General features: G+C 34.0%; 1 protein-coding gene and 1 long non-coding RNA gene across 5 annotated transcripts in view; one reads left to right on the forward strand and one right to left on the reverse strand.

The window, feature by feature from the left end:
• Nucleotides 1-5765, reverse strand: part of ATF7IP (activating transcription factor 7 interacting protein) — a 109631-nt gene extending 103866 nt beyond the window's left edge. For both annotated transcript variants that reach the window (XM_077756441.1, XM_077756442.1), the window contains exon 1: nt 5607-5765. The gene's annotated coding sequence lies outside the window, so the exon portion shown is untranslated. The remainder of the gene's footprint in view (nt 1-5606) is intronic.
• A 177-nt stretch (nt 5766-5942) lies between these two features.
• Nucleotides 5943-14493, forward strand: part of LOC144225217 (uncharacterized) — a 200705-nt gene continuing 192154 nt past the window's right edge. For 2 of the 3 annotated variants that reach the window (XR_013333237.1, XR_013333236.1), the window contains exon 1: nt 5943-6091. This is a non-coding gene — a long non-coding RNA (uncharacterized LOC144225217). The remainder of the gene's footprint in view (nt 6092-14493) is intronic. The other variant, XR_013333238.1, reaches the window with a different exon arrangement.

The raw sequence follows: 14493 nt of genomic DNA on the forward strand, positions 1-14493 counted from the left end.
ATTTTTTGGAAAGTGGCCAAGCAGATGCCAAAGTATTATTCTCTAAAAGGCTCAAAAATGCAAATGATCAAAATTCAAAACTGACTACATTCACATTGTACAAATAAGCACTAATGCCCTGGTCTTCTCATTTTGCAGGCATTTAAAAAATGAAAATGCTGCCCAGCACTCATATTCTTTCTCCAATACAAAATGGGTTTCCCCCATGTAACTTGAAGCATATATAAACAAAGTTTAATTTTTTGGAATTCACTTTTCTGTTTTAAACAAACTAAAATGAAAGGGAAAACCACTGATTTACTCTGTAGATTTCAGGACAATCTGAGGAAGAATTTTGCAAAAGCATTTTTAAAGTCTTGAATTATGTAAAGAACATAACAAGGTCAAATGGGTAAGAATTTCTAAAGAGAAATTCCACTAATGGATACATAATATCTAGATACTCTGGGGAACTTTTAGGGACTATGGCTTCCCAGAGCTACTTAATGATTTTTTTTATTCTACCATTTAAATTATGTTAAAACATCACATATTGTTTATCTATAATATGCCCCACATGTGACTTCTTTGAAAAAGTAGATATAACCATGTATGAATTTTCCATATACCTCAAAACTTAAAAATTATAATAGAAGCCTTTCTGAACTAAATCATACACTACTTTCCCTTCTTGAGCAAGTTAAACAAAACTAAATATTCTGATTCAGAATCATTTAAGACCACCGATTACCATAATGAAAATGATATAAATACAGATTCAGCTCTAGGAACACTAATTCCCAAAATAAATAACCTCAAAACTAAGTCTTTAAATTCTTGCTTCTAACACTTGAAACCTGACCCCTCTTCACTATCAAGATGCTAGTCATTACTCCTTCCTCCTGTCCATATACACTTCTCTGGTAGCCATTTCTCCTTTCCCTACCTGGCTATTTCTCACCTATCACCTCAAAACCCAAGTATCATAATTTGTGAGAACTAGAAAAAGTTGTCAAGTAAGAGCAAAATTCACATACAAAAAGTAAAATATGCAAATTTCTGTAAGCAGTTTTGCTTGACAAGGACCCAAAGATGAGAATTTTTCACTTAAATAGTTTAATAAAAGCCAGTATCAACATATGATTTCTACCGACTTCCTAGATTTATTTTCATGAAGCAAATCAGCACAAATAATAGATTCAATGGACACCGAATTTATACCAATAATTAGAGACACATCCTTATTAGAGAATAATTTACTGTTATCAAGAGACTAAAAATACAAATTTTTAACTTTATTACAGCATTAGGCACCATCCTGGCCAGAAAAATGAATTAGATAACTTTTCAACATTCCTCCAATAAAAAACAAAAAAGTCTATGTTAATGAAAAATTTTGGTTTCAAATATTAAAGAATACTTTAATTTGACAACCTATTTTCCCACTTCCAACTTCATACTTGGACTATTTTCATATCACCATGCCCTAAAGGCAGATTAAAAACAGAAATGTAGTCCTATATCTTCTAACAATGTCTCCCTATTAACATCATATCAGCATTAGGAAGCAAGTAAACTAACACCTTAATGAAAAATAACAGGTATCACAAATTTTCCCCAATGTTCCTTTAAAAAAGTACAGTTTGTGGAATCTGCAGGAAACATATCCCATTTACGAGGGGGGAAAAAAAAACATTATAAAAATGTAAACTCACCCCAATTTAAGTTTAACGCAATTCTAATGAAACTTCAAATAATTGGCTTTTTAAAAATTTAACCAAATGTATCTAAAGTTCATCTGCAAAAACAGAAATTAAAAAAACTGTGAAAAGGAATTATGAGTATTGCCCTTCCACATATTTATATAGTCTATAGCACTACAACAAATAAAACAATGCAGTACTGCTCTATGGATATAGGCCCAGACATAGTGGTTTTTAACCCGCTTGTAGATTTTATATTACATTTTCTTGTGAAAAGCTGATGAAAACTATAAATCTCTCCCCAGAAAAATGCACATATGCATAATCACATACTGTGGTGTGTACATCAAGGAATCCATCAAAGGATCTACCAAGGAATCCTCTTAAAGCCTATCTATAGAAGCTCCTGAGGCCAATAGACAAAGTTAAATATCCCCAGTAAATGAAGTGGAAATATAGCTCAAACCTGGTAACTTAAGATCAAAATCAGCAACTCGAAAAGGTAAGAAAAAAGATAGATCACTGACAAGATCTAAGAAAACTAGGTATTTGGAAAAACTGGAAACTAATAAACTCCATACAGATTAAAACACTTATTTTTTTAATCATTAAAACACATAGAAAAAGTAAACAAAATAAATGAACATTTGAGTTCATCTCACAACAGGTTAATAATTTCTGGGCAAAGAACTCCTGGATGAAATCACAAATGAGAAAAAGCAGTGCATTAGACTATAAAAAATGGAAAACTTCTGCATATATAGAACAAAATACAATTTTAAAAGTAATAAACTAAAATAAAAAACCTGCCAAAAGTATGAAAAGCCAAAGTTTTATATCCATAAATAGCCATCACCAATAGGAAAAACATTAACATCCACCATAGAAAAATGCATTAAAAAGCCTCAAACAGCTAATTCACAAAAATGAGAAAATTGCATACATAAACATTAAAAAATTCAGCTTTACCAGATTTCTATATCTATACATCTATATCTTTATCTATATATGTATGGTACTATTTTTCAGCCACCAAACTGATGGTGTTATGGGAAATGCTTTTCAAGAAAACTAAGTTTTTATTCATTTTGTAAATTATTTTAAAGGCCTTTTGAAGCAATAATTTCAAAGAAATGTTATGAGATGTAGTTCATAACTTATGCGTAAGGATGTTCACTGTAGCATTATTTATAACAGAGAAATGGGCAACAAACAAATGGTCAATAAAAGAAATGCTTAGTAAGTCACAATACATTCTTATTAAATATAACAACATTATGTAGTCACTTAAAAACATTTGACGAATATTTCGTGATATTGGGTATTGTCACAATATAATATTATATAACCATTAAAAGATATTTTTAAAAGAATGTTCTATGTTGAAAGAACATTAAGTATTTTAAAAGAATAATGAAATGAGATAACTATTTACAACATAATACAAAGCTAAAAGAACAGGAATGAAATTATGGCCCAAATGAAAAGCTGATCAATATTTATTGATCAATATTTACTGACAAATTGATAAACCATGGAAAAATAAAAAAAGTCACCAGAACATTTAGACTATTTCTAAATGTTGCTAATTTTCAACACATTCCAAATGTGTTATAATGAATAAGTAAAAAGTATTTAAATATATGTATCAAATATTCAAATCATAATTTAAAGAAAAAAGACAATTTTAATGGTTTATGACTTAATCATTAAACCTTTTTCTCTAAACTAAATTTTCTGATATTTAAAATCTACAAAACTAAAAATAACTCCAATAACTTAGTATTCCTTAGTCTTAATATTATATATGCTGCATACATGTCAAAATTTTGTGGCAACGTAACTAGAATTTCTAAATCAAACTCAAATTTCAAAACATGCTTGTTATTCAAAGAATAACAACAAACAAAATAATAGATATTCAGACAATTCACTGGTCTTAGTTTTAAGTTTATAGAAATATACTTCCCTTTCTAACAAGTAGCAAACTTATCCTACCAATAACTCTTTACATTGAACACTATGGTCCTCAGTGTTTTCAAGTAACTCTTAAAATCTTCAGCATTAACCTAAGAGGCAATCATGTGTATATTCAAATGAAAACATAAGCTTTAATACAAAACCAAAATATTTCACTGCCCTAAAATCAAAGTTCGTTTCTTAACCTAATACACATACATACACACAGCTATAGAAAATACGTGATATTTTCAATGCTAAACACCTGAAATTATGTCCTAGCAAGTGGAGGAGGGGTGTGCTGGGTAATCACCCCAGAAGTATAAAAAGGCAGGATATTACACAACTGCCCTCTAAATATATTTTTGTGTAGAAGAGTACAGAGGGCCAGGAATTATATGAACGGTTAGTTTTCTGTTGAGAAAATAGAGTTACCTTTCCTATCACTTCATTCTATCTCATACGTGACGTCATTTTTTAGAAATCCACCAACCAAAACTATTCCTTTCAATTACATCTACTTAATGCTAACGGTGTTTGCTTTGGGCAATAAAACCGTCCCTAACCAACCATTATAAAGCAATAGCCACTTCTTCATTTGACAGATGACTGATTTAAACTTAGTGTTACATAACCAGCCAAGAAACCAATTATTGTACACACAAACCACAGGTGAAATCTAAGAAAACCAATTACAAATTTTTAGTCTAGTAAGAAATAATTTGCACAATGGTAACATTATATCAGATTGTATAACACTTCTCCCAGGGGTGTTATATAAGATTTAAATATAGTGACACAACCATTGTAAACTAAAATAACCAGTAGCACACTTATAACTACCTTCTTTAAGAAATGAAAATTAGGAACACACAATTTTAAGAAATCAAACACAACGATATCTCATACACATATATAGGACAGTTTCTTTAAAGAATCAACTAATTTTTTTCAGTGATGGTTGACTTTATTTTCTCAGAAAGGCCTGAGTTTAGTGAGGAGTTCTTTGCAAAATTCTTTATAAGAAAAATTTACCAAGCAAGTTTTATCTCACATAACAAATCAAAGGCTAAACAAATAGCCTAATTTTAAAAGTCAGAGGAACAAAAATGATCAAACTGAAGCAGTAATGGACAAGTGATCAGACACATTAAAAATCTAAAACCCAAATGCAAGTATGCTCAGAAGCACACAAACTGATAAAATTGAAACTTCATTAACTTAGAATCAAATACTTAAAAAAATAAATATCCAAGGAGACTGAGATTTCTTTTTTAAAAAACAGTACATAGATTCTTCCAATGCCCCTTCCCCCTCATATCTCAAAACTCAAATTGTTTCTCTTTGGTACACATTCCCTCTTACAGAACTGGTAAAAAAAAGGGTTAAAATGTATTTGCAAATATGCAGTTCTGTGAAATGTACTGCCCCTGGGACCACCACTAGGTGCTGATCTGTATCTCCCTAAATATAAACTTGAACCCAGCAGTACCCTAAAAGTGAAATTATAATCGAGAACCACAAGTGACAATCATTTTTTGAGAAAATTTAGTTCCCAACTTCTCAGAAAATCGGAGAAAATATTAAGAGTTTGAGAGTCGGTATAGGAAGGCAACACAAGAGAAACGTTTTCCTTGAAAAGTGTGGGAGTTTGAAGATAAGAAAATGAAACTCCTCAAGAACGAGGAAAATTAAATCTAGAACCCAAATGGCGTCCAACAAGAACATTAGATCTTGAAAATGAATATTGCGCTTGCGCAGCCACCGCCCCGCCAGCTGCACAACTGCAGCTAGAGCCCGACCCCGCAAGATCACGTGCTCCCATGCAGCGCCCGCCCGCAGCTCCGCAACCGCGCAGGCGCACACACAAACCCCGCAGCCGCCATAATGCGGTCTTGACTCTTTATAAATACAATAGTAATTTAAGAAAATGTGGTTATAACAGCCCCTAGGAGTCACCTATACCTTTCGGGGCGGGAGATGAGGGAGGGGGAACCAAGTTCCTTCCTACAGAGCCGTTCCGTGCAACCGTCCTCAACGCGGCCGCTTCAGTATCGCGCGCTTCAGTCGCCGCGCCGCCGCGCCGCCGCTGCCGCCGCCGCCACCTCCGCAGATTCAAAAACAAACCCGCTTCTGCCTTGCACGCGCCGGGGCCGTTATGCAAATTAATGTAGGCGGGGCTCTGTGGTCGTAATATTGGCCACGCCCACGGTGCTAACAGCCAATAGGCTCACGGATCAGCCGTTCCCCATGCAAATCTCCTGGTTTTTTATTTGAATGAGGAAAATTGGCCACGCCTCCTGCCTTGGAAAGGAGAAGGAAGTCTGAGGTGGTGGCGCTGCGCCTTTTAGTTGCAGTGTGAAGTGTGTTTTGAGTGGAGCTTCGCTCTACCAGTGAGTAGCACTTCGTGAGCGCCCTCTATGAGCCCCAGGAAAGAAGGAAGGAAGTAGGTGAGAGTTAAAGGGCTGAGAGAAAGCATTTCAAAAAAGGCTTGAGTGTATTTATTCATCATTTATGTTACAAATTCACAAAGTCTACTTTAAACTGCAAGTAATGAGAGAATGGCGAAAACCCATCTTTTCTTTCAGTTTTGTGCCAGAGCAAGCATTTGAAATCATATCCTTGCACCAGAAGTTGTATCCCTTATATTCAGTTTTATATTGGGAGCGAGTCTTTAATGAAGGCTGTGGAACGTAGTGGAGAAGGTGCAACTCCGTTTATTGGGAGATCTGGGCTCACGTCCAAGGACTCCTGCCTTCTTGCCTGTTTCTTAGAACACGTGTGTGAACACGGTTTTCTCATCTCTTAAAATGGTGATGATGCCTGTAATTCAAGTCGGTTAAGAGAGCTCCGTCACAGGATAAATCAGTGTAGAGGGGTTTTGCAAGGCAGGAAGAGCCTGACAGATCATAAGCTTTTGTTATCTTGTTTTGAATGTAATTTTTCGCTTAAATTAGTCTACTCATTTAATGTTTATTTAGTAATCTTGTGGTCTAGAACTATATTAGGTGCCTCTCCTCAGGAAATCTGCACTAGAGGAAACAAAAGTAAACAGGAAATTTTTGTGGGTAATAAATTAGTGGAGGGTGGTTAATACTTATTTTTATAATTTGGGTCTTTCAACTCAGTTGAAACACTGGGTGGCTTTTAGGAGAATCAGTAATGCCTTCCTAAAAAAAGGTAAATTCTAACATGAGAACTGATTTAGTAGATTTTTGGCCTAAAAGCTGATCTTTCTTAGAAATTGATGAGGGAATCACTTAAAAGTTTCTAAGTCAGGAAATAACACAATTAGACTTGTGTTGCTTTATTGCTAAGCTTTGTAAATTGTCTAACACAGAGCATAGTACATGATTGTTCAAAAAATTACAAATAGAGGCTGAATTACAATAAATTATGCATTATAATTTATTTAGTACACAGATGCTCAGTTATAAGATGCTCAATTAATTATAAATATTAACATAGATATTAAAACTTTCACTCTATAATAAGAAAAATGGGATTGGAATAAAAAACCCATCAGGTTTCTCTTTGTATGTTTTCTATAAACAAATAAAAAAGAATCCTCTTTATAACAATTCACTCTCAGTTATCTAGACTAAGGGCAAAGGGAAAAATAATCCACCATTGACTCACTAATTGATCAATTTTCATAGATATGCTCATATGTTAGTCTTGCATCCCTAAGGCTCCAACTAGACAGCTTTATTGTATTTAAATTTCCCCAAATATACTCAACCACACATTATATAGTCTCCTCAGCCATTCCCCCTGCTGGTTGATCTAACCAATCATCCATTGTTTCATTCAACAAATACAGTATTAATTATCTACTCAAACACTATTCTAGGCACTAAAGATGCCCAGAGGAAATGACACTACCTCTAAGAGAAAGAAACACATATACAAATAAACATTATGAAATCATTACTATCATGAAAGTATATGCTAAACATAAAAGAAATACAGAACAAGAGGACCTAAATCTTTCTCATAGAATATAGGAAAATTTCTTGCCTGTGTCTTGTAAAAAGTGTTACCTGACTAATAATGAAGAGCTTAAAGTGGCTGTCAGAATAATACAAAAGAAAGAGAATTCAAGTTAGGTAAAACAGAAATGCAAAATATTTCTCATTCTCTGGCATTAGGCACTGGCCCAGTGGAAGCAGACATGAGGACCTTCTACTTTGTCAGATGTTAATACTTTAGTTGTCAGATTGTGGAGAGGTCCAGGGCTTCTTTAGCTGGGGACTGAAGCAGACTGGATGGTAGGAGGAGTATTCAGAGATGAGGCAGCCACTTACCAATCAGTACTGAAGGATTTCTGTATTTTATCAATCATTGTGACCTTCTTTAATACAAACAGACTAAATATTCTTCTAGAAAAAAATGTGGAATAAAGCAAAATCACAGAACTTCTCTGTGAGACAAAAAAATATAAAATAATAAACATAAATAAATGAATTTCCTTTGTATCAATTGAGCGGCAATTGAACAAAGAAAATAGAACTTTTGAAAAACAGAATAAACTTGAAAAAGGAACAGAGAAAAAGGGAAACTGAAGTTTCTAAGTATGTAAGATGAGAGAGCCTAATGTAATAATTGTAAAAATGGACTTTGAAAGCTTTTTACCTGAATTGGAATCTTGTCTCTACTTTTTTTTTTTAATTTTAATGTTTATTTATTTATTTTGAGAGAGAGAGACAGAGAGGAAACAGTGGAGTGAGAGAGGGAGACAGAGAATCCCAAGCAGGCTCCACACTGTCAGCATGGAGCCCAAAGTGGGCCTTCCCTGAAGAGAGAGATTCTTTTTGCTGACTTGATGCATTAAGAAGCTATGTTGAAGAAGTCAACATGGAAATTTACTAAATTGGCCTATAGAAAGTTGGGTAGCCTGAGAGTAGGCTTCAGCCAATAGGCAGATAAAAGCTAGGACCCTCAATCATGTAGCCATAAGGAAATAAATTCTATAAATAAACCAAATGAGCTTGGAAGCTGATTCTTTACCAACCAAGTATTCAGATTAAAATACAGCCCAGATAATACCTTGATTGTAGCCTTGTGAGACTATGAGCAGAGGATCCATGTAAGTCATATGCAAGATCCTGACCCACAGAAATCAAGATAATAGATGCATAATTTTTTAAGTTACTAAATTTGTGGCAATTTGTTACTTGGCAAAAGAAAACTAATACAGGAAGTAATCAAGGGGTATCTAAACTATTTTCCAAGGTACATATGTGACCTAAATTAATGAAATGTGTTCCATTAGAAGATATTTAACTGGCATGCAATAAAAAGGATAGAACCAGTACTATAATTATATGTGGGCAAGAGGGGCCTCTGTTCTGGTCCCCATATTTTAGAGGCCCCTATATGTCAGAAACATACATGCACACATTTGCAAGAACAGAAGGATTCCTTTGTCACTCAGAATCTGACACTTAGCACTACCATGATGGTAGCTGTGACCTTAAAACATCTGCCCTCCTAATATTACTCAAGGCACCAGGGGAATACTTCTCCATAATATTTGCTCTGTGTCCTCAAAACAAAAGGCAGTTGTCAGAATACTATGAAAATCAGTGGGTTTAGACATACACACAAGTTCAGAGTATGTAAAGATTTGAGCAGCAAAATAAATTTTAAAAATTAACTTTTCCTTCCTTTCTGTTAGTATAGATTCCATAGATTTTTGCTTAATAGTCATTTGCCAATAGTGTCAAGCCTCCATTTTCTTGCTTTTTTTCATATTCCAGTTTGTGGTTTTGTGAGCACTCAGAACATATTGCAGTACTCCTAACATTTGTACTTGGCTCCTTGAAAACTTTTGAAATACCAGATAATCCATATTAATCTGATATGTACATAGCATACATGTAGATGTTGATGTAATATAAATGAAACATGATATTCAATTTTAAAATAGCAACTAAATTATGAGTTCTAGAACTATAAATGAATTCATTTTAATAAAAATATTTCAATTCTGAACCAATGGGTCAAAGATGAAATAAAAAGAGAAAAAAATAACTTGAGACAAACAAAAATGGGAATACAACATACCAAAACTTATGTGATGCAGCAAAAGCAGTTCTAAGAGGGAAGTTCATAGCAATAAATGTCTACATCAAGAAACAAGAAAAATATCAAACAACCTAACTTTATACCTCAAGAAACTCAAAAAGGGTGAATAAACAAAGCCCAAAGTTAACAGAAGGAAGGAAATAGCAATGGTCAGAGTGGGAAAAAATGAAATAGAGATTGAAAACACAATAGAAAAGATCAATGAAACCAAGAACTTGTTTGGGGAAGAAAAACAAAATTGACAAACCTTTATCTAGACTCATTAAGAAAAAAAGAAAAGACTCAAATAATGTCAGAAATGAAAAGGAGATGTTATAACTGACACCACAGAAATACAAAGGGTCATAAGACACCACCATGAACAATTATATACCAAGAAGTTGGAACACCTAGAAGAAATGGATAGAGTCCTAGAAATATACAATCTATCAAAAATGAAGCATGAGGAAATAGAAAATGTGAATACACCGATTACTAGTAAAGAGAATTAGTAATCAAAAACCATCTGACAACAAAAGCCCAGGACCACATAGCTTTACTGATGAATTCTACCATTGACAGATGAATTAATATCAATCAATATCAAAATCTTCCAAAAAATAGGAGGGAACACTTCCAGACTCATTTTACAAGTTTAAGCATTACCTTGATAACAAAACCAGAGAAAAATACCACAAGAAAAGAAAATTAATGGGCCAATATCCTTAATGAACATAGATGCAAAAGTCTCAACAAAATATTAGCAAAATACATTCAACAATGCATTAAAAGAAAGATAAATCATGATCTAGTGGAATTTATTCCTGGGATGCAAGGATGGTTCAATATCTATAAGTCATTAAATGTAATATACCACATTAAAATGGATAAAATCATATGATCATCTCAATAGATGCAGAAAAAGCATTTGACAAATTCAAGATCCATTTATGATTTAAAAAAACTCTCAACAAAGTACGTATAGAGAAAATTTACCTCAACATAATAAAGGCCATATAATGACAATCTACAGTTAATATCATCCCAAGCAGTGAACAGCTGAAAGCCTTTCTTTAAGATTGGGAACAGAACAAAGATACCCAGTCTTGCCACTTTTATTCAACATAGTGTTGGAAATCCTACCTATAACAATTAGATAAGAAAAAGAAATAAAGTCATCCAAATCAGGATGGAAATAAAACTGTCACTATTTGCATTTGACATATTATATACTGGAAACCCTGAAGAGTCCTCCAAAAAAACTGTTAAAATAAATGGGTTCAGTAAAGTTGCAGGATACAAAATCGATATAGAAAAATATGCCGCTTTTCTACGTACTAATAAACTATTATAATGAGAAATTTTAAAAGAATCTCATTTACAATTTCATCAAAAAGGATAAAATTCCTATAAATAAATTTAACCAGGGGTGTAATTTTATGCTGAAAACTATAAGACATGATGAAAAAATAGAAGATACAAATAAATGGAAAATATTCCATGTTTATGGATTGGAAAACTTGCTATCGTTAAAATGTCCAGACAACTCAAAGTAATCTATAGATTACTAGCTACCAACATTCCAATGGCACTTTCCATAGAAATAGATCAAAAATGCTAAAATTTGTGTGGAATCATCAAAAAATCCAAATAGCCAAAACAATCCTGAGAAAGAAGAACAAAGCTAGAGGCATCAATCCTCCCTGATTCCAAACTACATTCCAAAGCTATAATAATCAAAACAATGTGGTATTGGCATAAAAACAGACACATAGATCAATGGAACTATCATTGGATCAATAGAATATCAATGGAACTGGATCAATAGAGAGCCCAGAAATATACCCCTGCATGTATGGCCAATAAATTTGTAACATGGGACCCAAAAATATACAATGAGGAAAGAACAGTCTCTTCAACAAATAGTGTTGGGAAATCTGGACAGCTACATGCAAAGGAATGATATTGGACCACTCTTACACCATACAGAAAAATTAACTCACAGTGGATTAAAGACTTGAATGTGACACCTAAAACCACGAGAGTACTAGAATAAAACATAGGCAGTAAGCTGCTTGATATCTGTCTTAGTGATGACTTTTTGGGCAGAAAATCTCACACTCTTACAGAATTTTCCTCCAGGAATCCAACCAGACTTTCAAAAGGAAGAGTGGGTATGAGAGGGGAACAATAGCCACTGGTAAAGAAACCCATATTTCTGTTTCTCCTATGGAACAAAAAGCACTTAAATTGAGGTGAAAAGGGGACCAAAAACTTTAGGGCAAAAAGAATGCTCTACCTTAGAGGAAGAAATGCTAGGCCTAGTATTACATTTTTAGGAGAAATAGGAACACTTATGATGTCCTTACCCTAAAACCTAAGTTTACAGTGCCTACTAATAGCTGTTATTACTTAATCTGAACATTATAGAATTTCCCCCTTCCTTACCCACCACCTCATGCTAAAATGATTTGATTTTTAAAATAATAGTACAATATGACTGGGAGAGATACAAGAGACAGATTCTCCCTGGGAAGCAATGCAAAGGAAGACCTATATGATCAAAATTAAAAAACACAGTAATGGCATTGAACAATGTTTAGATGAGTTCATCAGTAGACTCAACATAATTAAGCAAATAATCAGTAAATTTGAAAATAGGTCAATAAAAATTACCCAAACTGAAATGCAAAAAGAAAAGAAGAACAAATTAAAGAAAAAACAAGAAAAGACTATCCAGGAGATGTGAGACAATATCAAATGGCCTGATACATGCATAATTAGAATCCCAGAAGAGAAGAAAGAACAGGGCAGAATATATGAATAAGTAATAGCCAAAATTTTCTAGAATTACTGACAAACGGTAAGTCACAGAGCCAGGAAGCTCAAAGAACACCAAGTACAGTAAATACCAAAACTCCACTCTTTAGTCATATTATATTCAAACAGCAGCAAACCAAAGTCAAAAATCTTAAAAGTATCCAGAGAAAAGGAAACATTACCTATAAAGAAACAAGACTTAGAATTATAACGCATGTCTCACCAAAAATGTTTGTAATCAAGAAGACAGTAAAGTGACATCTTTCAAGTGCTGAAAAAAGAAAACAACCCATAATTCAGTGTCAACAAAAGTATCCTTAAAGATACTTTCTCATGAAGATGAAACAGAGGTGCCTGGCCGGCTCAGTCAGTGGAGTGTGTGACTCTTGATCTGGAGTTGTGAGTTGGAGCTCCATATCAGGTGTAGAGATTACTTTAATTTTTTTAAAATAATTTAAAAAATGATGAAATAAAATATTCTCAGACAAATCAAAACCGAAGGAATCCATTGCCAGTAAATCTACAAGAAATGTTAAAGAACATTCTTTAAGGAGAAAAAAATATATGTCAGAAACAAAATAAAGAAATGAAGAGTGTCAGGAATAGAATAAATGAAGGTAAAATAAAATGTTTTATTTGCTTTAAAAAATAACTTAGTGTTTAAAGCAAAAGGCCATTCTACCATCCCATTAGGATAGTTGTTTTAGATGATGAGGAAATGGTAAGACTAGTGAATTTTATGAGATAAGCATATCACCACACTTCATTTGCTGTTAAATGAGTTTTTTGGTTGGAAACAATATAGTCCAAAGAATTTTGGAATATTATGAGTAAGGCATTCCATAAATCTGTTGGTTGTGGTGGTTTGGGCTGAAGCATCGTGGGCAGGAAAAGTAAATATGCTTCCAAAATAAAAGTCTTTTCCAGTGAGAATGAAGTGTACCCTTTGAATGATGGAATTGATCTAATGTAATCAACCTGCTACCAAAGTTGACTTATCCTCCATGGAATGGTCCTAAATCAAGGGTTCATTTTTGGTGCTGTTCTAGTTTGGGTTCATTGCGGTGGTTTTGGTCAGTGAAGATCCATGTTGCTAAGTCCATGCATAGCCTCCATTCCTGCCCATATAACAACTTACAGCAAAAGCCCATTTGGTAAGGACAGGGATACCTGAGAAAAATGATACCAAATATTTACAGAACAAGTTGTCTTTTCCCCCTTATTATGAATATCCTTTTTGGCAAGTTGCTTGTTAGTGCTATTCACTTGGAACACAAATCTCTTCACACTCTGCTCATTTGGAGAGGTCTATCCGCTACCGGTACCCCAGACTGCTATGTCATCATTTTTCAGTTCTGTTCTTTGTCCCTGACCATCCAGCCAAATGTTAGCAATCACCCATGAATTAATATAGATCCATACTTCTGGCTAACTCTGGTCTAGAGTTAGTGGACAGCTAAATGTACCGCTTGAAATTCTGCCCAGTGAGGGGATTTTCCTTCTCCAGTATTCTTCAGGTCTATCCCAGAGGAGGGTTGTAGCTCTGCATTAATTTAATTTTATGCGGTGCCAGCATATATTTTAAGTCATCTTTAAGCCTGGCCCAATTTTTTTCTTAGTTGTAAGAATTCCCAATGCATTTATACGTGCAAGTTCAAAGAAAGGAAGCATTGTAGCAGGAGGTGGAGCAAGACTCATACAACTTACTTCTTCCTGTAGGAGTTTCTCAAGGCCAATCTAGATTGGTGATAGAGTGCTGTTGTGCATATTTTATTTTATGGTTGATAAGTCCTACAACCCTCAGCTCATGACGGACAGCTTAAGTCACATGGTAACTCAGTGGCTTGTAGTCAAGTTATCAGTCTGTATTAGGGCCAATAGTGGGACAAAAATTTTTTTTGAAAAGAACGGTGCCCATCTGCAGAAGATAGTGTCACTTTGCTTCAAAATCCTATAGGAGCCT

The sequence above is a fragment of the Crocuta crocuta genome, unplaced genomic scaffold (assembly GCF_008692635.1).
Source record: "Crocuta crocuta isolate KB4526 unplaced genomic scaffold, BGI_CrCroc_1.0 scaffold262, whole genome shotgun sequence".
Lineage (NCBI taxonomy): Eukaryota > Metazoa > Chordata > Mammalia > Carnivora > Hyaenidae > Crocuta > Crocuta crocuta.